General features: G+C 42.6%; 1 pseudogene; it reads right to left on the reverse strand.

The window, feature by feature from the left end:
* Positions 1-7,655: 7,655 nt before the first annotated feature.
* On the reverse strand, positions 7,656-15,024 carry LOC105475240 (large ribosomal subunit protein uL1 pseudogene; annotated as a pseudogene).
* Positions 15,025-24,028: the final 9,004 nt, after the last annotated feature.

Consider the following 24,028-nt stretch of genomic DNA (forward strand, 5'->3'; position numbering starts at 1 on the left):
AATCCTAGTAAGCCACAGATTTCAGGGCCTTGAGAGAAAAAATACAGTTAAATGGAGTTCTTGAGTTTTCTTTTCCTTTACTGTGTTCAAACCAAATTATGCTGTTTTGTATAATTAATTCATTACCCAGAGAACAGGCCCAAATTATGCCTCATAGACTATAGCTTTGGTAGGCTGATTTTACCAAGTTATTTATTTCAAATCTATTATAGTTGCTGCCAAGGAATTTTGATGTCATTTGAAGTATACTATGGAGAGGTTTTATACTTATGTCAATAAGTGAAGCCATTTCTCAGTGACCCTTTTTATTAATGGAGTTTCCATGAACTTGTTCTGTCGACAGCTGGCTATGGTGATGCATAAGCTATTAAAGCAGCAAGTCATACTAGCATGCTCACACACACACACATGCACACACATCATCTTCATTCACTACATCCTCCCAAGGTAGCCTGGAAGGGTTACCTATATCTTCCCAATATACCTTTAATAAAAGACACCTCCCACACAAACCCAATACCCCAGCCAATTTTAAGACAGTTGTACATAGACAGACCTGTTGCCCGCATGGCAGCCTCTGCTAATCACGAAGAAGAGGAGTTTGCTTGGCAGGAGAATCAGTCACCATCTCCCAGTTCCTACGCTTATGGCTGGTATCGGTGTTCTCTTCTGCTCAGATGTGAGGATTCAATGAAAAGCACCTGTCAAATCTATGCATTATGTGGAAATGAGACATTGTTCTGTAATGTCAGTGTGTGTTTTGAGGACGACATTGCCTGTACGACACTCAATTCTCATTATTTTAAGAAAGCAGTGATCTAACTAGGAGATATTTTTAAGTATGTGTCTTTAGATTTACACCACCTTTCTTTCTGAGGCCCACAACCACCAGCCTTATAGAAGCCACCATTGTCTCTCACTGGACTACTGCTTTGTCTCCTAACTGGTCTTCCTGCTTCCATGTGGGCCTCACTACAGTGTTCTCCACATCAGATATAGAACAGTCACTTAAAAATGCAAATCAGTTCCAATCCTGACCTGGTTTGTGAACCCCTCAGTGGCTTTCCACTGCACTTTAAATAAAATAGATCTTGGCACTGGGTGTTGTCCTCCCTGTACCCCAGCCAGCCCGGCTGAGCCAAGCTTCTGAGACTGTGCCAAGTTCATCCTGCGCAGCCTCTGCCTTGCTCTCCTCTGCTTGAGTCATCGTCCCTCCAGGTCCTCCCTGAACTGACTCCTTCTCTTTCTTCAGTTCAGTCTCCTCAGTGGGGCCTCCCCTGACCAACTACCAAAGCTAACTTCTCCTTATTCTCCTTACAGCTTCCTATTCACTTTTCTTTTAATGCATGTTATCTATCTATAATTATATGTTTATTGTCTACCTCCCCTACTTGACTGAAAATTACATATGGGTGTGGACCATTACCACTTGTATTCCAAACACTTGTATTCCAAACACCATCAGTGGATGTTCAAGCATCCACTGATACCCCGAGAGGTCTGGGAGCCCAAGTTCCCAACTCCTACCATACCATCAGTGTGTCATCACCTGCAAAATTTGCTTTAACATTCTTGTTAACATCATCAACCTAATTTTACTGAACAATTTGCCAATACTCAAAATTTGTTAACTTTTCCAATAAAAATCTAATAAGGAAAGCTTTTAAGTTGACAACAAGGAAGCCAGGATGTAGAAAACAGCCAGCTTTGACAAAAGAGTGTGGCTTAGGTGAGCCTTCCATCAGTTTGAAGGTGCTATAGCCGATTTTTGTGGTAAGCTAAAGATCAGAGTGCAGTTCCACGGGATAGGATGCAAAAGCATGACTCTGCTGTCTCAACTCAGATGTTTTTACAATGACCTCATCATTTTATTTGAAACAATGAGAATTCCAGGATCTTTGGAACATCCGTACTCAAAAATCATAAGGAAAATATGTTAACCTTTTCTTCAACTCTTCCTGTCAATGTCTCCTTCCATTCATATACATAACCGGTATGATTTCTTGTAACACATAAATAAAACTATTAAAATAACCAGTTTAAATTTTCTTAGTTTTTAACAATAAAATTATTTATACATTAGTGAAGATTTAGTCAAAGTCACAGCTAGGAATTATTGTTATTTTGTGGAGACTTATATTGAAATATAGAAAATCAGGCATGAAGCTATTACATGAAGCCATTTTACAATGGCTACATAGTTACACAGCTTTGGGGAAAAAAACCAGCTATGTTTATCACAACTGAAAAAACAGAAGGCTAATTAAGACAAGAGCCTATTGTGAATGTCATTAAGTAATCAGCTGAATTGGCACATCTTTATTGAGCTTCTACTATGACCTTAGGAAGTGTAAGACATGGTTCCAGCTCACAAGAAGCTTAAGCTGAGGGATGAAAGGTAGCACAGAGGCTATTATATTGTACATTTATTACATTAGTAAGTGTCTTCTTACATTTATGAGGTGCTTACCAGTTCCAAGTTCTCTGCTAAGATTTTTTGCATGCACTATTTCATTTTATTCTCACAACAACCATCATGTTCTTTAACTACACAGCAATATAACTTTTAAGACAACTAAGACTTAGAGCAATTCATTGGCTGTCTACTGACATACAGCTAGTGAGTGGCTAAGTTAGAATCCCACCCAGATCTGCCTGATTCAAAGGTTCAGAGCTCTTTCTACCATCAAAAATGTGCTGTGGTCAGGCTTTCCCCAGGAAGGATTGCAAAAATAAGACCAGATAATAAAATGAAAACGTGAATTTCATAAGGGTTGGACCATGCTCATTTTGTTTCTCATTTTATTTCCCAAACCCAGGACAATACCTGCACTGATTAGTATTTTTTGAATGAATGGCATCTGACAATTAAGCTTTGAAAGCAACAGATTTTAACTCAGAGCAGAGAGGCACTGGGGGGAGCTTAAAAAGACAACTGCCAGGTATATAAAATCTGGGAGAGCTGACTGAACATACTGTCATATTGGAATAAAGATTTAAATCAGTCTTCAGAGAGGCTGGTTAGCCTTGAAAACATAGAAAAGGAGAGTGAAACTATAGAGGTGAAAGCTGATCTTTGTTCATCCAGTTTATTTTTCCCAAATTTACCAAGGAGAGAAGCTACTCCATCTTCCTGGGGGCTGAAAGAGAAGAATTGAGTGAAAGGGGGAGAGGAAGAAAGGCCAGGCCATTATAGCAACTGATCTTCACCCACAAAGAGGGAAATAGCAGGCAGGAAAGAAGTATCCCCGCGTAAACTAGACAATAAAGCCACATGAGTGTGACAGGACAACCTGAGAGTTGGGACACCCAGGAGATCAACCAAGGAGAACTCAAGGCAATGGGCTGGGATGTTATAGGACTTTAGTTGGAGAAAGATGCATGAACAGAATAGCACAGACTAGAACATAGAAAAATGAAACCGTGTGTGTGTGTGTGTGCGCGCGTGTGCATGCGCGTGTGTGTATGTGTGTGTGTGTGTGTGTGAGAGAGAGAGAGAGAGATCTGTTAGGGTGACCTAAGCATTGACACTGTGGAGCCAATTTCCCTTGGTTTGTACCTCTAATAAATTGTCTCACCCTACTCCCACCACTGCCCACCCCCTCACCATAATGGTATATTTTTCATCATACAGGAAAAGAATCAGCATTCTGGTTTGTATCTATCAGTCTCTGTAGCCTCAGTTAACATACATAATCCCAAAGAGGAGAGACCTCATCTGTATATAGGACAGATAAAGTCCTATATCTGGATGGCTGACACAATACCTTAAACCCTTGTGAATTCCTACGGGATAAATGCCACTTGGAAGGGCCTCCTGACAGCCAACCAGTGCTCTCCTGTGCTACCGTACACCTCCCATACTACACTGGGGCCAATATTTCCTTCTGAACTGACATTATCAAATAGTACATAACCGCAAGAAAGAACATTTTAGTTCCAGACTAAGAGGAGATCATCAACCGCACAAACACAACACAAAGGTTATGGTACAGTGTATGATGGGGAGTGGGGAGGGAGGAAAGAGAGGAGAAGAGTTGACATGTATTCAGTTTCTAGCTTGTTTTTGGGAAGTCTTACATACTTACCTTACAAAGACAATAACCAGAGAACTAGAGGCTTGGTGAGGGTAAGTCAATTGACCAGAGTCACTCAGCTACTAACTCTCAGGGATTTCAAACCCAACTAGCAACTCTCAGGGATTTTTAAACTCTTAGGTATTCAAATGCAGGCCTGTCTAGTTCAAGGGTAATAATAACAATGAGTACATAATTAGTATAAAAACAAATAGAAAAGACCCTTGTAATAAGACTTAGAAATTAGAATGCACAGTTACCTAAGAGACACTGCTCTCTTTCAAGTTCTTTTTAAAATATTCTATAGAAGACCAGGCACAGTGGCTCACACCTGTAATCCCAGCACTTTGGGAGGCCGAGGCAGGTGGATCATCTGAGGTCAGGAGTTCAAGACCAAACTGACCAACATGGTGAAACCCTGTCTCTACTAAAAATACAAAAATTAGCCAGGCAAGGTAGCATGCCCCTGTAAACCCAGCTCCTTGGGAGGCTGGGGTAAGAGAATCACTTGAGCCCGGGAGGCGGAGCTTGCAGTGAGCCAAGATCGCACCACTGCACTCCAGCCTGGGACACAGAGTGAGACTCCATCTCAAAAAAATAAATAAATAAATAAAAGAATACTCAATAGAAATGTGCTGTTTGGACTCATTTTTCAGTTCTGTGTGAAGTCAAAGAAAAAATAAGTGAAATGAGAAACTATATCAAAGCAAGCTATAGCGTCTAATTCCTCCCCCTGCCCCTGTTCCATCCACAGTGTTTGTTTGCACAACCGGTATATAGGAATGTTTGGAGAAGTGATGGAAACTTTACAGGAATTTATATGAATTGGGTTTTTCCCTTGTGGATTTTATAAGCAGATTAAATTCCACATTCAAATTGCTGTACTGCAACTTATTAAATATTCACTTTTTAAAATAAGTTGATGCATTATTTACAGCAGAGCAGATTCAATATTTAAATTGTTTTCTCGAAGAGTTCCTGTCTAGAGCGTGTCACCAGCACCTTCCTCCTGGACCAGGCGATGAGATGAAATGAGTCTTATTTGGTTCAAATCCTAAGAACAAAGGCTTAACCTGAACTAGAAAGTCAGCTCTGATTAATGCCAAACTCCAGGCTGAATCCACTTCTGGACCTCTGACTTGCCTTCTTCTTGGCCTCACACAGCATCTTGTCCCTCATCAGCATTTCTCACACTAAAGGCATCTGGCCACTTGGGGTGGAATCATCTGGGATGAGTTTTCAAAATGCATTGGCATTAAAAACAATCATTTTTAAACCTCAGCGTTAGAATCACTGCTCTAACCAAGGTAGTGCCTAATCAGAAAGCCTTCTTAAGCCTTATGCTAGACTCAGAGTTCAGACTTTGTCTTGTGAGCTCTGGGAGCCACCAAAAGGGTTAAAGCAGAGAAAGGACATGTTCACATTTTGCAATTTAAGAGTAGTGTAGCTGCAATGTGGAGAATGGAACACTCGGGCAAAGGAGACCAGGTGTGACAGTGATCTAGGCGACAGAGGACGTGGACCCAAGGTAGAGGAGTGGCCATGGATGGATTTGAGAGGAACTTAGGAAAGATAATCAATGGAGCCCAGAGCCTCATTGGATGGAGGGTGGGGAGGTCAGCAGGTGACAGAGAGGAAGAAAATAAAGGAGAACTTGCTGTGTTTAGGGTGGGATGTGCTAACGTGAACACTACTTGTTACTACAAGACTCAGATTATAACCTCGATGTTCTGATATCTAAGGTTTTACAAATATACTCTGCTTTCCTAAAATCAATTAAGTGGTTGAGTTTTGATTTATTTTACAGTTAACAAAAGGACATTCTTTGAAGTTCTTTTTGGTATGGGGTGCTAAATAATATAGAGTAAATTAAAACTATGTATCTAGGATCCTAGTGAAGTTATTTCTCTTTAGCTTCTCTGAGAAGCTGGGCAATGAACCAAAGCCTGGGCTTTCATTCCATAGTACTGAAAATACTCAAGTCTCCTAACCTCAAATTTGGAAGCACTGTCTTTTTAAAACACTGGCAAGTCATCTCCTCCTTTTCCTCTCTGTCTCACTCCCTCTATCCTAGATTTTTCAGGCTTTATTTGGAGATTGTGAGTCCACAAATGGGTGCTGTCTAGCTGGAACTGGAGAAATGTATAGAGGACAGAATGTAGCAATAGTTGTAGGACAAGAGGCAAAAATCTGATCTTTTGATCTCCTTATTTTTCAGTTGTAGTCTGTATAGTTGCAGTGTTCTTTTTTCCTAATCTTAAAATAATTACAATTTATTACCATTATTAGGAATTCAAACAATTCAGGAAAGTATGATACAGAAGGTGAAAATACCCTGACACCTCAGCCTCAGGAACATCCGTGTTAACAGTCTGGTGTATACCCTTCCAGATTCATGCAGTAACATAGGATTAAGGTGAGGAATTGGGCAGGCACCGAGCAGGAGGTGAGGGCTCCAGGCAGATGGAGAGCACGTGTTCTTAAGAGAATGCACGACACATCAGGGAAGCCGGAGGTTCCCTATGGCACTGGAATCCGAAGTGTGAAGTGGGGGCGGCGAGATGCAAGGAATGGAGATTGGCAAGGACCCTTTAGAGTATTTGTGTACATGTGTACACCTTTTAAGAAAATCAGATCATACTGTGCATTATCTTCTAAAACTTGTTTTTCCACATGGAAATCTTCTCACATCAGTGCATTTAGATATAATTCATCCTTTAAAAAAGGGATATGTATAGTACTTTATTATTTGGATGGACAAAGTTTGTTTAACCAACCCACTACCAATGTGAGTAGCTTCCAGTTTTTGCTATTAAGAGCAAATCAACATTATTAAGTAAATACCCACAGAAGAATATCTCAAGGCTGAACTTCTAGGATTGATATTGCTAGGTCAATGGCTATGCCTATTTAAAATTTTATATTACCTACTGTACATAGGATTGGCTAATTCCTTACACCATTACCGGCACTGGATGCCACTTATTTATTTGTTGTCACTCTTATGGGCAAAAAATGAAAAGTCATTTTAAATGTTATTTTAATGACCATTGCAGTTGAACACCTTTTCATATCTTTCTTTCCTACAGGTATTTATTCTGTGAATTACTGGTCCATGTCTTTTCTATCTATTTTATTGATTTATTTATTTAATTTATTTTGAAACAGTTTCGCTCTGTCACCCAGGCTAGAGTGCAGTGGCGTAATCTCGGCTCACTGCAACCTCCGCCTCCCAGATTCAAGTGATTCTCCTGCCTCAGCCTCTCGAGTAGCTGGGATTATAGGCACATGCCGCCACACCTGGCTAATTTTTGTATTTTTGTAGAGATGGGGATTCACCATGTTGGCCAGGCTGGTCTTGAACTCCTGACCTCAAGTGATCCACCTGCCTCGGCCTCCCAAAGTGCTGGGATTACAAGCGTGGGCCACCACACCCAGCCTGTGTCTGATTATTTTAGATCAGCCATGCAGAGAGGTGGTTGATCTAAAGTAATCAGATATAATAAGCTACTGTAGAGTTTATTAGTTTTTGTTTTTGTTTTTGTTTTTTGGCGGCACTAGGACTTACCAGGCCATGTCTTAGTCCAGGTGCTGGGGCTTGCCCGTGGTGCTCTCGATGTATAAAGCCTAAAGCCTGAACATTCTGCCAATTCACCTTGAGCAGTGACACCAGGAAGCTAACATCCAGAAGGATGTTGTACACAAGCTCATCGTCTGTCATCTTCACATGGCCAATGGTCATGGCCAGACACAGCACCTCCATCTGGAACTTGATTGTGGACTTCATCTCATCAACTCTGGCCACCAAGTTTTTCATTGTGCATGAGCAGGGAAGGGAATTTGCTGGCTTTATTCAGGCTGGGGCTGAGGATGTGTTTGATCAGAGTCATCACACTTTATGGCCAACTTCTTGATGAGTTTCTTTTTCTGGTTGAGTTTCTTCAGCACCTCGAAGCTCACATGGTGATAGCCACAGCCTTGGCTTCGTCAAAGTGTTGTTGGTCCCCAGCGCACACACAGAGAGCTTGGAGCAGGGAGTGGACTAAAGCCTTCAGGGGAAGTGCCTGTTCTTCCGAGTTCATCGTTCTTCAAGGTGATCTTCAACTATACCCAAAAATGTCCAGTGCTTGCACTGGTTCTTGTGCGAGACGCCTACTACAGAGTATCTCAAGAGGCTTTGCTGCTCTTGGTGCCTCATGACGCAGAAACAAGAAAAGAGTGTTACTGTAGAATCTTGCACCTTCATTTAACTAACTGGTGAAGCAATGAGTCACTGACCTTCAGTATCTTGGAGTCATGTGTGCCTTTAGGTTTTTACTGAAATTGCAGGACATTAAACTTCTTTTATAACTAGCCGTGTTTGTTCTTGGCTTTTTCTGTTGGCCTCTACCACCGTGTCTATGGACCTCAAAACTTCTGATTTCCACCAGTAAATTTAATATTTTTGAGAAGGACATTTAAGATACTTCTCAGAATCACTTTGGGAATCGCACCTTCACTTTCCATTTATGGATTTATAGTTTTCTGGGAAGAGGACACATCTTTCCTTTGAATACGGCCTGGTCTGTCTTCCTATTTAGACTTCACATTCTCCATCAGCAACCAGCCCTGATCTTGTGCCATTAGGAATCCAAATTAGTCCACATGTCTGTCCCAACTAGTGCTGGAGTGAAACTCACACCAGATTTCCCCCCGACATTCTTTACTCTGAGTCTGTAGCTGGACAAATTGAAAGAAATAAGTTCTCCTAGAAATTGTGGCACAGACTTCTTTCTACACAGTTAAGGGTGGGGAAAAAACACAGTAAAGAATTTTAAATACAGATGTCAAGAGCCATTGGAATCATAGGTTGAGGAATGTTTAGGTCTTAGAATCACAGAATTTGGAGTGAAAATGCCCTTTTGATGAGACACAAATCAACTTCCTCATTTTGTGAGTGAGAACAAGACAAGTCAGACAGCTGCTCAGCTTGCCCAGCCAGCAAGTGACAGGGCCGAAATGCAGCTTTCCTGACTCCTGGTCCACAGTCTTTCTTCTTCTAGGCTGCCTCCCTTCCTAATCTAGTGAAAGAAGACATATACTTAGAAGATTCATATCCCAGAAGTCACTTTGCTGGTCACCTATCACAAAGGAGGAACTGAGTCTCAAGGAGATGAAGTGACTCGCTGAGGGTCACGGGGCTAGCAGGTGCATGCCCATCCCAGGGCACAGGTTGCGCTACTTCTCATTGCCAAGGAGGGCTCTATCAAGTCACTCTGGCATTTTCCATCAGGGATGGTCAGAGTCCTCGGAGCAGGTGGAAACATTCCTAAAGTCTCACACTCTAGTGGCTGCTCTCAGAAATCCTAAGAGGCCCCCTTCTTTCAATACTCTGAGAAAACAGTCTGTCCTTTAACATAGTCTAACCCTGCACCTTGTGTCTTATTGAAAATAAATCCTCATGATTCTCCTGGGTTTGTGACTTGTGTAATAGTGCATGTGTTCAGAGTAGTTGTATTTCATTTTCTTGCAGTAAAATATGTCACTGTTTTCCTCCTAAGTTGGGTTCTTTTGTTTTTAAGGAATACTGCTGTAAGTGAGCTTGAGACCAGGGGGTTTTACTGTAGGAATTGAGATAGCATTAGGGACTGAAGTCACCTGAGAGACTGGCCAGCTCTGGGGACCCGGTGCTGTCTCCATCGCTTTCTCACGGCTTCTTCTTCTTCCTCGTGCTTCTGCTCAGATCTCCTCTCTACCGCCTGGCTCATCCTGCTTATTAGAGGTTTCTGAACCTCCCTAACTGGAACTTACTCATAGGTTTTGCTTGCTATGTCCCTGACTCTCCCTCAGGGCATCTCTAAGGATATAGGAAAAAAACAAACTCTGTTTCTCCCACTGTGCTCTCACAACATACAATGCTTCTGCGACCAAATGTGTGGGTGTATTGTCTCAACACCAAGCAAGCAGTAAGTTCTGCAGCAGACACCAGCTGGGTATCCTCTAACTCAATTCAGTTCTGACACTGCCCACCTGGAGATGGCATCAGGTCCCACAGGTCCAGGGGTCAGTCCCACCAGACTGCCCTTCACTTCCAATGGCAATCACAAGTTCCAGGTTGTTTTACCTGTGCTCTGACCAGCCAGCTATAAATCAGGGGTCCCATCCCCCCTCCTTAGGTTTGATTAATCTGCTAGAGTGGCTCACAGAACTCAGGGAAACACTTAGGTTTAGTGGTTTATCATGAAGGGTGTTACAAAAGATATAAATAAAAGCCAGATGAAAGAGAGGCGTAGGGTGAAGCATGTCGGAAGAGGCAAGGCGCTTCTATGCCCTCCCCGGGTGAGCCAACCTCCAGGAACCTCCCCCTGTTCGGCTATCTGGAAGTTCCATGAACCGTACTTCTGGGTTTTAGGAAAACTTCATTTAGGCATGATTGACTAAATCACTGGCCATTGATGATCAACTTAACTTTCAGCCTCCCCTGAGGTTAGAGAATGGGGCTGAACGTTCCAACCCTATAATCCCCCCTTGGTCTTTCATGGGATCAGCCCCCATCCTGAAGCAACCTAGGGCTGCCAGCCACCAGTCATCTCATTTGCATACAAATGATACTCTTATCACTTTGGAGATTTCAAGGATTTTAGGAGCTGTATGACAGAAAATGAGACAAAGACCAAATATATACTTTATAATATCACAGCATCCTTGCAGTTTCTGTTCTCGTTGCTATGGGCTCATTCCTTCTGTGTTTCCTAGTTTTAGGAAAGACAGAGAACATGGTTGGCTCAGCTCACCTTTTTTGTACTAGGACATAGCTCATAGTTACTGTCCAGCCTATGGGAAGGGCTGCCCTTTGGTCAGGTGCCTACTATTGCACCAATCAGAAATGGCCAAAGAGGGCTTTCATCACATGGCAAATTAAGCATCTGTTGGTGGGGCAATTTTTTTAGAAGGGGAAGAGGAATTGTAAGCATGTCTAATGTATCTGCTTTAAAAAAAAAAAAATAAGCCTCAAGTGCCATGGAACTGAATCTGCTAATTGGCATCTTTTGTAAATTTCTTGGGAATTACAAAAAAAAAAAGTTATTCAGGAACTCCTTCAACTATCTAACAGTGAGTCATGGCAATGGTATAATTTCCCGTCTGTGAACTGCTTGGCTATTTTCCAAGTACTCCTATTGGGTTCCACTCCCCTGAGGCTGAAATTTCAGTGTGCCATTGGCAGAGAATGAACCCATATGCCTCGGTCTCTGAGCTTTATCCTGAGAAGGTCTTATGATCTCTGTATTCCTAACCTGGCCCATTCCTTTATGACACCTTTAATGAATAGAGGTGAATCTGCAACACTGAACATAAAACTTATGCTCACATGCAAACCCTCTGCTATGGCCAATATTATAGAAATTAGTGGATTTAGGAGCTTGGGAGGATGCATGGGAGTTGGGTAGATATGCAGGAAAAAGGAGCTAACCTTTACTGAGCATCTACCATGAACATGGTGTGTATTTGAGAACCTGGTGTATAGATGAGGAACCTGAGGTTCAGAGAAGGTGAGACACCTGCCCAGCAACACACAGCAAGCAGGTAGCAGAGCTAGAATTTAACCCAGATCTCTCTAATTCCAAATCACACTCTTTGCATCATACGTTGAAGGTGGTGGTTGAGAAGGGGTTAGAGGGAGATATTCCAGATGAAGAAAATGGAGACCATTACAGATAAAGATGTGACGGTGGGTAAATAGAAAGTGGTGTGGGCACTAGAGTGACAGATTTCTGTTGGAATAGAGGGAGATTAAATGTCAGATGCAGCCAGATTCTTGCACAATATAAAGGCCAGGCCAGGGCGTAACTGACGTTTTTGGAGGCCTTGGGGAGTCACTGAAGGCAAGGCAAGGCATTACGTCTCCAAGGCAGCTGTTCAGATTAGAAGGATTAGCCTGGAGACAGGTGTCAGATGGATTGGAATAGGAAGAGACTCGAGGTGATTTAGGCACGCATAACTGTGGAGAGCCCCTGTAATCTCAGAGAATGTTTCACAGCTGGCTTCATCTTCTTACGCAAGGACTCTTTTTAGTCCCTCTCCCTCATCTCTGTAATAGTCACGAGCTTAAAATTGCCTGTCCTCCACAGAAACTGTTTGCTATACAGCATCACCTTTGATGAAGAGAAATGCTGTCATTTTTTTTTTTTTTTTTTTTTTTTTTTTTTTTTTTTTGAGACGGAGTCTTGCTCTGTCACCCAGGCTGGAGTGCAGTGGCCGGATCTCAGCTCACTGCAAGCTCCGCCTCCCGGGTTTACGCCATTCTCCTGCCTCAGCCTCCCGAGTAGCTGGGACTACAGGCGCCCGCCACCTCCCCCGGCTAGTTTTTTTTTTTTTGTATTTTTTAGTAGAGACGGGGTTTCACCGTGTTAGCCAGGATGGTCTCGATCTCCTGACCTCGTGATCCGCCCGTCTCGGCCTCCCAAAGTGCTGGGATTACAGGCTTGAGCCACCGCGCCCGGCCAATGCTGTCAATTTTTTTTGTAATAATTTCTATCTGAAGCCTCCAAATGCTGTGTTTTTGATTTTTAAAAACAGAACTACTCCAAAGGGTAGCAACTACTGGGAAGCCAAGGCTGTGGTCTAAATTTCCCCTGAAAGTCTTAACCACAGGTAAGATTTTGTATGTGTATCAATCATACCATTTCCATCCTCATTCTCTGTTCCTGTCACTCCAAGTGTGAGAAGAGACAGATGATTAAGATAAAGTCCAGTTCCTAGGACTTTACCTTCTATTTCTCCTTTTTCTTTTCCAAAGTAAAATCACCATGAAATTATAAGATGTTGCAGGCAATTTGGCTAAGGTACTTGCGGATTTGCTTTGGGAAGAGTAAAAATCAGCAAATGTTTTCTTCCCCGCATTTTGCAGCTATTGAGGGTACTTATATAATTTGGGCCTGCCTAACATAAAGAGTATTGGTGCTGAAACATGTCTTTCCGTTACCAGAGATTAAGTATCGAGTTTAGGCATGAATTAGTTTGTCAGTTTTATTGATGAGAAAACTGAAGTGGAGTTTAACCCCTGGACTCTGTGGGTCTCAGTAATCGGGTAGGTGGAAATCCAGTGGATAAAAGTGGCAGCAGGATCGTGGCACACCTGTAGTCCCATCTACTTGGGAGACTGAAGAGGAAGAATTGTTTGAGGCCAGGAGTTTAAGACCAGCCTGGGCAACATAGCAAGACCCTATCTCTACAAAAAATTTAAAAAAAAAATCAGCCGGACATGGTGGCAGGTACCTATAGTCCCAGCTACACAGGCAGCTGAGGCAGGCAGATTGCTTGAGCCCAGGAGTTTGAGTACAGCCTGGGCAACAGAGTACCTGTCTCTAAGAAAAAAGAAAAATGGCAACAGGTTGATCTGCATTTTCCTTTTGCCCTAGGCTAAGTTTGGAGCCCCTCTTCTTTGACATACTTGAAGTAATAAAATTTACAGCTTTGACAAAACCACTGGAAGAGGTCCTTCAAGCAAAAGTTAAACTTGTGGTCCCCCCATCCAAGGAAACAGCAATACAACCAAATCAGAAACCTTAATTGGCTACCCTCAGTGTGGAAGGTATTGTGCTAAGAGAGAACTTAAATAACTTTTCCTTAAGAGTGCAGTGTCAGAGAAATGGTTCACTATAATAGCGACAATCTTCACTGAAGCAGAGGTGAGTTGTTCTATTTAATAATTCCAAGAACACACCCTTTACCCAGTGCTTTCTCTGCTGAGTGTGAAAAATCAACTCACTGTATTCTTTCGTGTTTAAAGCATAGGTCATTAGACTCACTACACCCAGGGACTCAATGAAATGGCTACATTTTCAGGGGACTCTGAAGATGTCAAGATGTGAAAGCAACCCCTCACGGAGCTTTGCTGTCAGGCCTGGGTCAGGCCAGATGCTGGGTGATTCTCAAACCAACACCTTCGAATGGTCTGCTGGTTAGGATCATCATGTCCCCTCACGGTCCCAACACAGCTGGATTTGGGCGGACCTATGGAGTACTAGAGTTGTAGGTAGGAACGGTGAGAAATCGTTCAAACAGAATTGAATTGGTCAAGGTCAGATTTGTGCACAGTCCTATTTGGTATCTAGTTCAAATCCAAGGAGGTCATCATGGTGGGGTCTCATCTATATATTTGCACCTCTGGGAATTTGGGGGAGCCAAGGCAGACTGGCCATAATAGAACTAATGACTATTGGTGTTTAAAGTCCTTGGAAAAAATAGCGGGAACTTTGGGATTCTTGAACAAAGAAAGGAGGCTTGGCCTGTGTCAACCACTCAGAAGAAAGGAGTGCCCCAAGCAGGCAGAGAATTCACCTTCTGAGGTGAAGGAGGGACATAGTGCATATTCCCCATATTGAGACACTTTTTTTCATAGTCAAAGGATGCTTTTGAGTATGACAAAGAGCTGTCTTTCTGTCCAGGGCACTTGTAAATTCCTACATTGAGGTTGTCTCAAGTGGCCTTAAAAGTCTGTGGTCACTTAAGGGTCAGACAACTCAGGGTTACCTGAAGGAATTGTATTTGCTTGGGGTGGGGCTGGGGTCCATTCTCTAGTTTTGACAGGAATAGAGCAGATCAGGGACTGCAGGAGAACTGAGGACGGGAGGAAAGAATGACAGCAGTTGTTGAGAAATGGAATATCCCAGAAGCAGCAGCCAAAACTCTAGGGAGATAGCAAAGATCGCTGGGGAATCTGGGGGTTTGGAGATTCCAACCCCCCAGGGGACTAGGGGTTTGGAGTTATAGTAACATGACCATGTGAGAACTTAAAGCCAAATGTCTCTGTGCCCATCACCCAAGCTGTGAATATTGCCAAGGCCTGTGTAGCCTGAAAAACCAAGGGTTTCTCTCAATACTTTGTCAAATATTGGCTACTTTAAAAAATGTGACTTACCATTTTCATCAGCTCTGCGATGTGAAAGGCTTGGGAAGGTGGAGTCATGCTAGGGATTCACCTGGACAGTTTGCCAGCTGCTGGGAGTGGGGAAAAGAGAGGGGACCCCAAGATTAGCTCTTGGGGCAAGACTTGTCCCTCTATGTTAAGAGATGACCTACATACAGGACACAGTTAAGTAAGAGGAGATTATCTGACTTGGTGTCCTGCTGTATTCTCTGAAAGTTTGTCTGATGTGGCAGATAGCACCAAGATGACAGGCTTTCTTACCTCCCTCAGGTCAGGTGAGGATCTGAAAATACTAACTTGCTGAGACTGTCCTCCTTAGTTACCTCTTCAGATTTGGGGAAGGAGAAGTCCTGATTTGGTTAAACCAGTCACCTTGCCCTGTAGCTCCTGTGAACAGAGATCAGTCAAGAACCAGAACTGACCATGTAGGAGGTATCTCCATTGATATTTGTACAGCCATTTACAATAAGCATGTATTGTGTATTTCTCGGTAACAAGTTATCCCCAAATTTTGCAGCTTAAATCCACAATAAACATTTATCTCATATAGTTTCTATAAGTCAAGACTTCAGGAATGGCTTAACTGGCTCACTTGAAGTTGCAGTCAAGAAATCATCAGGACTACAGTCATCTGAAAGCTTGACTGGGGCCGGAGAATCAGTCTACAAGATGGTTCACTTGGATGATAACCTCATGCTGGCAAGAAGCCTAGCTCCTCACCATCTGGACTTCTCCATACGGCTACTGAAGTGTCCTCACAACATGGTGTCTGGTGTCTGGCTCTCCCCAGATCAAGTGATCCAAAAGAAAGTAAGACAGAAGCCTCAGTAATTTTTGCAACCCAGTCTCAGAAGTCACACTCAGGCAATTCTCCAATATCTTATTGGTTACATAGATCAGCCCTATTCAGTGTAGGAGGGGACTATATACAAGGGCATGAATACCAGGAGGTCAGAGTCACTGGGCCCACCTCGGAGACTGGTCACCAAAAATAGCCTCTATCTATCAAGAGCTTACTGTGAGACAGGCACCTTGCTAATAACCTTACATACAGTAATCCTTCAGAGTTATTGTTTTCTTACTCTCCCCATTTCTGCAGATGAGGACACTAAAGCCTTGAGAGGGTACATGACTTCCAAAGGATTTTCCATGCTGAGCTTGCCTTTGGTTTGCACCTCTAAGGAATAAAGCTCAAGTCGTGTTTTCATTCAGCACACAGACATTGAGTGTCTACTATGAGACAAGCACCGTGTTAGATTCAAGAATATGAGTAACAGCCAGACTCAAGCCCTGAGGTGTGTGAAAAAGTTACAGGCACAAAAATGGCCTTGTGTTTAAGGTATAATCTGGCTCTACAGAGGGAGTCATCAATTATTTGAGGATAGGAATAGGTCAGAAAAGCCTTATTGTAGGGGTGGTGCTTGAGGTAAGTCTTAAGGGGTCAGGAGCATTCTCAAGTGGGAATGTGCCAGATCTTCAGGCCTGGAGTGCGAGTGGGGAGTTCTGAGTGATTCCTGCAGAGCATGTGGGAATCTCCCATCTTCATCTTCTAGCTTTTGGTCTGTGTTTGGTGAAGCCAGATGATGCTTTGTCATACGACCAGCCTAATGGGGCTGGGGGTGAGTGTGGGTAGGGCTAGAACCAGGAGACTCAGGTTTTATGTGTTGTTTTCCCATCAACCCCCTGTGTGATCTCTGGCAAATTCTTAGCTTACTTATGCTTTAGTTTTGGTTTCTGTTAAATGAGAATAAAACAATCTTTCCTCACATTGTGAAGGGTGATGAGCAGGGAGCATTGTTGTGAGGATGTCAAATGCTACTGAAACATTCAAAGCTCTCCTTTTTACATGATCCAAAGTCAGAGCTACTTCCACTGCAACACACTTCTTCTCTGCTACCCCACTCTACCTGCACCGAACAGACACAGATGGGCTATAACTTAAAATTTCATTTTTAGTTACTTTTAGCCAAGGGAAAAGAATCAACAGCTCCTGAGGATGTTCGACACACTAGGCTCCCTCTGAAAAAATGTGCAAGCGCTTCAGTTGTCCATCTAAAATTGTTACTGAAAAAGTTGGATGATGGGAGAAGAGAAAGAAGTCTACAATTTGCAACTGTGCCATTGTCATCTGTGCTTTGTGCGGCTCTTCCAGGACGGCTATCAGGTGGATGACACTACGATTCTTACAGCTGCCATGCATTTCATTCTCTGAGAAGTCAAGCACATTCTTTTTTTTGATGCAATAATGCTGTAATTTATTATTATTGCAGAAGCATCTGAGCAATATTTTTCCTGTGAACAGCACTCTCATGTATATGTAAACCACAGTCTGCAGTTCCTCAAAAAAAAAAAAAAATAGAGAGGGATGAGAAATATTCTTACTCTCAACTGGATGCATATAGGGTACAATTCAATGCAGAGGTCACCACTGCCTTCCCAGGCATACCCTGGGCCCCCGTCCTCACCATCATCAGCATAGGTGAGCAACTAGATATTTTGGCCAAGTAAAAAAAAATCTCCCAGAAGTACTGATCATTTCATATATGAGTGAATATGTTGATACTATTCATATGAATAATACACACAGAATATTGACCTCTCAAGCATCATTTTCATTTCATTTTGCTCTTTTCCTTCTCTTGCCTGAAGCCTTGGAAAGCTAACCCCACACACTCCTTTAGTCTCTCCCTTATCACTTCCCTGAGCCCCTTTCATCTGCACAAGAGCATCAGACACAATATTGTGACTTGTTCACAACCTCAAAGTGTACTGGCACATTTGTTCCAGTATCTATCGATTTCTAAAATCATTTCCTCTCTTCTGGTCAAGAAAACTCAGACAATTCTGGGGTGGAATTTGGTAATCGGTAATCCTAGATTGAGAAGTGAAGATTACCTTTTTCTATGGAAAGTGAAAGAGGAATTGAAGTAAGGAAGCTAAAGTTCTTCATGTAGTTCCAGAATATCGACTTTCTCCTCTCCTCTTGGGCTTTTCAATTGCCACGAATAATCAAGGCCTTGTTGCCTGGTGCATTTTTTAAATTATGGCTTTCAATGCTTTATTGTGGTTAGAAGAAGATGGGCAAGTATTAAAAGCCCATCATAGTCTTCAAAGACTACTTGTTTTGCTCTTTAACAAACAGTAAAATCATTTTTTTTGGTGTACAGTTTTATGAGTTTTAAGGCATGTATGGATTCATGTAACCACCACCACAATCAGGGTACATAACAGTTTCATCATCCCCCAAAACTCTCATGCTGCCGCCTGTATTCATACTCTCCCCCCAGCAAACCTTGCAACCCCTGATCTGTTCTCATTATTGTTTTGCCTTTTCCAGAAAGTCATGTAAATGACACTTGCCAGTTATGTACTGGCATTAGCCAGTATGCAGCTTCTGAGACGGTCTTATTTTCCTCAGCATCATACCTTTCAGATTCATCCATGTTGTTGTATTTATCAATAATTAGTTCTTTTTTATTGATGACTAGGATTCAAGTGTTCTCATGCATATTGAACTCAGTGATTTTCAGTATAATACAGACCCCACGGGGTCCCAGGAAGAAAGGCCGGTAACCAAGCGAGGAAGGAACTAAAGTTCATTCTTCAAATTTTATGGTTACTTGTCATAATCATGTCGGGTGATCATCTGGAGATGAAGAGGCACCGCGGTTTTTATTCAAGAGCAAAAGCAGCCAAGAGAAAGCCGAGGCCCAATCACCTCAGGCTTTCAATAGCCCCCTTCCTCCATGCGGCATCTGCAAGTTCTTTTTTTGTTCAGTTTTGTTTTGTTTTTGAGACGGAGTCTCGGACTGTCACCTGGGCTAGAGTGCAATGGTGCGGTCTCAGCTCACTGCAACCTCCGCCTTCCAGGTTCAAGCGATTCCCCTGTCTCAGCCTCCTGAGTAGCTGGGATTACAGGCACACGCCACCACATCCAGCTAATTTTTTGTATTTTTAGTAGAGATGGGGTGTCACTATGTTGGCCAGACTGGTCTCGAACTCCTGACCTCGTGATCCGTCCACCTTGGCCTCCCAAAGTGCTGGGATTACAGGTGTGAGCCACCATGCCCGGCCGCAAGTTCTTAACACACTTCACTTTCAAGCTGCCTAGCATCTTCCTGACTCTGGCTAATGTTGCAGTTCTCCACAGGAGGTGATATTGCCCCTCACAAAGCATTTGACAAAATTGGGAGACATTTTTGGTTGTCAGGCCCTGGGGACTGCTACTGGCATCCAGTGGATATTGAGTACCTACTAAGTGCCAGGCAATATTCTGTGCTGCGGATACAGGTGTGGACACAAAAGGCAGAGTTCCTGCCCTCATGGGGCTTACAGTCTAGAGCAGGGGTTGGCAAACTTTTTCTGTAAAAGGCCAGATGATCAATGTTTTCAGCTTTGTGGACCATTTAGTCTCTATTACAGTGTGAAGGCCAACAAAGACAATGTGCAAACAGATGATAGTGGCTGTGCCCCAGTGCAATTTGACTTACGAAAGTAGGCAGCTTGTGCGATGTGGCCCTCAGGCTGTAATTTGCCAACTCTTCTTCTAGTGAGAAGACAAATCATTGACAAACACATATAAAATTCAAGTAGTAAATGCTATGTATATTTTTAAAGGCAGGATAAGGGATAGAGAGGAGGAAAGGTGCAATTTAGACTAGGTGGTCAGGGAAGGCCTCTCTGAGGTGACATTTGATCAGGCACCTGAATGACATGCAGGACTGAGCCACAGGGAACTGCAAGTGCAAAGGCCCTGAAGCAGGAATGTGCTGGTATCTTCAAGGAACAGAAAGAAGACCAGGGTGGCAGGAACACAACACGGAAGGTGTGGGGAAGCTGAGGTTGGAGAGGTCAGTGGGGCCAGGACATGTTAGCACGTGGACTTTGGAGTTGATGCTCAGGGTGCTGGGAAGCCTTGGGGGCTTTGGGAGAGGGATGCCATGTTCTACCTTCTCCCCATCAAGCAGAAGAGGTCAGGTGACTTTTCACGGCCTCCATTCATCCACACGTGGGTTTGGGTGAATTAGTGAAAGGTGCCTCTCCCTATTGGCATCAGCAGCCTTGGATCCTGGCCTCTACTCCCCACCTCTGCCACATGCCCTTCACTGGGGAACAACTTGCACAGATGTACATTCCAGTCCTTGGTCTTAAGTGCTGCTGAGGTCACTTAAACTTTAAGCAAATGGTATTCTTCAGACTTGCTAGGACTTTAATATATTTGGTATGCAAATTATTATTATTAGGCAGTGGTTTCTGGGGCTCCAGCTCGGTGTTCCAGGGCCGATTGGAGGACATCTAATCTGAGGGTGCCCTTCCTTTTCCCTTGAAAGGAATCTCGACCCATTACTGAGGCCTTTCACCGCTGGGACCAGCAGTCCCCCTTCTTCGCTTTGAGGTAATGCAAAGTGGTATGAATGAGGGAAACAAAGAGTAAGTAGCAAAGGCATGTCTCTAAGTTATGGAAACTTGCATAAAAGGAACCTTGTGGCAATAGTGAGGCCTTTCATTTCCTATTCTTTATTAAATGACAGGTTGCCAGGAAAGCACTGTCACACATTTGCATGCAGGTTAAATTTCTCAAAATCTGAGCCCCTACAGTGAGTGACAGTGGGAAGTGTGAAAGAAAGGTTTGAGATTCGCTGCTGTGCTGTTGTTATTGTCAATGGGTAAATTTCTCTAGTAACTTGTGGTTCTGTTGGAACTGACTGGAACAAATCCAGCCATGAACTATTTGTTAGTTGGTTTTCCTTTCTATTTATCATTTTGAATAGAGAGCATGATAACCAGGGATAAATAACGAAAGGCATTTTCATTATCATCATTAAATACCAAACATAGGTGACTACAGAAATCCTAAAATAACTAGACGAGCTCATCATGAACCAAATCTTTCACTTTTCTAATGTGCGTTTGGAGGTTTTGACACCAGGAATGCAGCAGTGCTTTCCAAATAGTGTGGACTTTACCTAGAAGTATTATCGAGTGAGTCATAATGAACATCATGGTTCATTCTTTTCCCATGGTTGTCTTAATTAGCCGCACAATTTTCCCTGATCTCACTTGAAACAATCTTTAAATTCTTACCCAGAGGTTTGATTGAGCATTTTCTATTCATTTGTCAATTCTAAGAAGTAGTTACTGGGATTAACTTACAAATGAATATTCCTTCCCTAATTGCTGCAGACAAATGCAGTTTGGCTGCTTCAACTTAAAACAATAAAGACGAAAGTAATAGTATAACAGAATTAGTTCTGTGGTAGTAAGCATCTTCTAAGCTGTAAGTAGAGGATGAGACATGTAGTTCCAGAGTTGGGCTTTAAACCTACATCTAAAGTTCATCGTTATTAGGAGTTATCTGAATATTAGGCCTGGAAATATTGAATTGGCAAACATTTTTTCTGTTTTTAATCTTTCCTCTATGTTTTCCAGGGGAAAAAACTGATATTTGTTAATATTCTCTTTCAAACAAACTGGGAAAGTTAAAATGTACCTTGGGTTGCAGTAAAAGATAGTTGTACTAGGTTGATCTTCCCCATGCCTTACCTTGAGGGACTTTACTCATGTCAAAGGCTGCATAAGATGCTGGGCATGAGAGATACATTTGGGGAGCAAATGGGCAGCTCCAAGTGTCCCTGTCACCTTTCTATAGGATGTAGCCCAAGGGCAGCTGGTGAAGAAAATGATTTTTAGGCTTGTTGCTTGCTTTTCTCAACTTGGCCTATATGTCTTCTCCCTTGAAATAAGAGTTTTAGGCTTGGGAGAAAACAGGACTGGACTCAAAGCACACCTCTGGCTTCTCCTAAGTTCCAGGAAAGCAGCCTCTACTCTGAGTCAGTGAGTGAAAGAGTGAGAACACAGGAAGCCAAGCTCTGTCACAAAAGAACCCGAAAAAGGGACCTAAAATATGTTTTTTCAAAGGGAGAAGCATTATCAAAATAATGGGGAAGACACAAAATAGAAGAACAGAGAAAGAAGAAAGAGGAAGTAGAATTCAAGGAGAAAAAAAAGCATAACACGTTAGTTTATCTGAAATGTGAACAGACGGCAAAATTGCACACGGCCCATTCTAGTCCAGCTTGCTTGCCAACTCTTTTACTCAAAGACACGGGGACCTATTCCACCTATTTGGCTCACAACCTTTAAAACGGGGTCAGGAAATTTGCTACTTGGGCTTAGCAATGTGCTGGTTGTCTTTGTCCCCCACTCTGCATCTATCTAGGTGTTGTGCATATAAGAACATTTCAATAGCACTAAATCATCAACAACCTAAAAGTCATGTCTACACTTGCAACGTGAAATGTGGGATTGAGACAGTTTAGAGAAGAAAAAGGGATTTTTGAAAACAGACTCAAATAGTCCATATTAAAAAAAGATTTATACTTTTGGGCCAGATTCATGGCCCACTGAATTCAATATTTTGACTCGAAGGGTGTATCACAGGCTGTGGAATGAAAGGGGTATAGGAGCCCAGAGCCACTCGATTGGCTCACTGGTTAACCGCCCAGCTCTCCACTTTGTCATGGTGGGTCCTGCAGGAGTCAGCTTCATGCTACTGATTATTTACTTGCAAAATGGGTGTTGTGCCTTGGTGATACCCCCCCTCCCTATGCAGTGCAGTAGAACACAGCCTAACTGTGGTCCTCCCTCCACCTCTAACACATGAATGTGATAAAAGCCTGCTTAACACAGCATGTAAAGAAAGACTCAGTTCTGGCCACTCAACTCCAGACTCCTAGAGGTGTTTGACTGAATGGCCATCAACCAGGTGTTTTGGGTTTTTTTCATTTGATAAGTGAGGTAAATCATAGACATTGTGTAAGGAATATGTACAATAGGATTTTCCCCAAGATTTTTTCTAGTACCTTTATCCCTGAGCTGGTGTGGCCAAACCATACCAACTCTGTGGGCCACATTGTTTAGAGTCATTAACAGTTTGTTTCTTTTACCCCATCAGTTGTTGTACAATGCACAGTTGCACTAGGGTCTCCTCCAGGTACTTTGGGTGGTTTTCAAGAATGTATCTATCGATGCCCACGAAGAAGTCATCTTGAGCAAGGGCATCTGTCTTTTCTTCCTCCCAAGCTCTGGTCTCTGTCAGGGATATCTCTCATCAGAATCCCCATCTCAGCTCCAGTATAGTTAGTGCTCTGTGAAGTCTCAGTACATCTTAAAGGTTCATGATAATGGGAATTTCATCTTTGACCTATTCTTAGAGATGGGCAGTGATAAATACACCGGGAAGCCAACATTTCCCTCACTTAAATGGAGAACGCTCCAAGATTTAGTCATTTCTGATGATGGCAGGAACAGTCAGGTTGACCATCATTTGATGAATTTGGAAGTGTAGAGAGACAATCAAAATAACCAAGATCCTAATTCCTTTTTACTTCTTTCACACACAAATGTGATTTTAGTTAATAAAGGCAAACAGTTAATTGGGGGGATTTTCCTTCTCAATTTGGGAGGAAACCCTTTCTCAAGTGAGACAAATGACCATCCTTTTTCTTTCATAAGAAACTGAGTTGTATGTTTTCTCACAAAACATCTAATGTGTGTGTGTGCATGTGTGCTCGTGTGTACACACACGGACACATTGCATGATACTTACATTGGTCTACTTTCTGCCTTTCTGCAGAGGATCAACTTTACTGCTTTCTGTCTTTTAGAAATATCCTTTCAACACTAAATATTTCTTAACCTGTGTGAAGGCAATATTCTATATATTCCCTAAAGTCTATCTACAGCTACCTTTCCCATCTAGCCTGCTATGTGGACTTCTGTTCTCTCTGAATTCCAGAAATGCTTTTGAAAACTAGCACCTTTTAAAAATAGTGACTCTGGACGCCCTCTGCCGTCTATTGTAAGTTCTTCAGCTCTGCTACTGACAGCAAAGCAAGAAGTTGGCCAGGGATTATTGAGAATATATGCACACAGCCACCATTTGGGTAGGCAATACAGAGATGGGGTTAAAAACATGACCGCCGGCATCAGATCTCCTGGGTTCAAAAACTGTCCTCTCCTGCTCTCTAGTGTTATATCCACA

Source organism: Macaca nemestrina, chromosome 6, assembly GCF_043159975.1.
Source record: "Macaca nemestrina isolate mMacNem1 chromosome 6, mMacNem.hap1, whole genome shotgun sequence".
NCBI lineage: Eukaryota > Metazoa > Chordata > Mammalia > Primates > Cercopithecidae > Macaca > Macaca nemestrina.